Here is a 1,645-nt window from a genome sequence, read left to right on the forward strand (position 1 = left end):
ATTGTATTTATTTGTAAGTTAGGGTTGGATGGGGATGGCGAGTATTCGGTGTGTAGCGGGTGCGTAGGGAGCGAGAAGCAGGATGGGGAAGGACACAAGGTACGGTAGGCCGGAAAGGAGAGACAGATATGTCAGGTAGTAGTGCAGTTATGGCGATGGTAGGACGAGGAGGAAGAGGAGAAAAAAAAGAGAAAAAGAATGGCAAGAATGGGAAGTAGGAGGCAAGGAGAGGAGGGAAGCAGAGATAGTAGAGATTTCATGAAAGTAGAAGACAGTTAGCAGTTTAGAAGTTGTTTGTAAATAACTAACGTACTTGCATAACGAGTGGCGCAGCATAACGAGTGGCGCACTTTTTTGCCTCTTACAACCACCCAACTCAATCACTGTATTACTCCCACAATACAAGATGGAATCTCTACCAAAAGAAAGCCGTATAATTCTTGCGCTTAAAGGTCTTCAAAAAGACGCCCAGCTCTCCGTACGAAAAGCTGCTAGGATCTACGAGATCCCCGAAACCTCGCTCCGCCATCGACGAGCTGGAAAGCAACCACGCCGCGAAATAGCTGCCAACCTTCGAAAACTGACCGACTTGGAGGAAAAGGTGCTTCTTGAGAGGGTACTGGACCTTGATGCACGAGGATTTCAGCCCCGGCTCTCTGACATCCAAGAAATGGCCGATCGTCTTCGCGCAGCACGCGACGCGCCACGCGTCGGACCCCGATGGGCGAACAACTTCGTGAACCGGCACCCCGAGCTTACAACGCGTTTTCGACGCCGGATCGACTACCAAAGAACCCAATGCGAAGATCCTGACGTGGTAAACGCGTGGTTTCGGCTTGTACGAAACATGATTGACAAGTACGCGATCCAGGAGGGGGACTTCTACAATTTCGACGAGACTGGGTTCCAGATGGGGATACTTCCGGCTGCAAAAGTCGTGACAAGCTCCGAACGCCGCGGTCGGCCTCGTATGAAGCAGCCTGGCAATCGGGAGTGGGTTACGGTGATCCAGGCTGTGTGTGCGGATGGCTGGGTCGTGCCGCCGTACTTCGTTGTCAAGGGGAAAAACCACCTCCTCCCCTGGTATCAGGACAGCCGGTTCCAGCCCGAATGGAGAGTCCACACCAGCGAAAATGGCTGGACTACGAACGAGATTGGTCTGGATTGGTTAAAGCATTTTGATCATTCTACCCGGCGTCGTACAAAAGGGATATACCGACTGCTTGTCCTCGACGGCCATGAAAGCCACCACTCGGCCGCCTTCGAGGAATTCTGCAAGGCCAACAACATTGTTACACTTTGCATGCCTCCCCATTCATCTCACTTCCTTCAGCCTCTCGATGTGGGATGTTTCAGCCCACTTAAGGCCTCGTATGGCAAGCAAATCGAGAAGATGATGCGGATGCAGATCACCCACATCACGAAGGAAGACTTCTTCGACGCGTTTGTCGAGGCATTCCATGCCTCTATTACAGTGAACAACATACGGGCGGGCTTTAGAGCAGCTGGCCTCGTCCCTTTCGACCCCGAATCTGTGGTTTCTCGCCTCGACCCCAAGCCAACCACCCCATCTCCTCCGAGCTCGCGTCCTGGAACAGCTACGTCTTGGGTGCCCAAGACACCCTCCAATGCGCAGGAAGCAATA

The sequence above is a fragment of the Canariomyces notabilis genome (genome assembly GCF_033297395.1).
Source record: "Canariomyces notabilis strain CBS 508.74 unplaced genomic scaffold N656scaffold_10, whole genome shotgun sequence".
Taxonomy (NCBI): domain Eukaryota; kingdom Fungi; phylum Ascomycota; class Sordariomycetes; order Sordariales; family Chaetomiaceae; genus Canariomyces; species Canariomyces notabilis.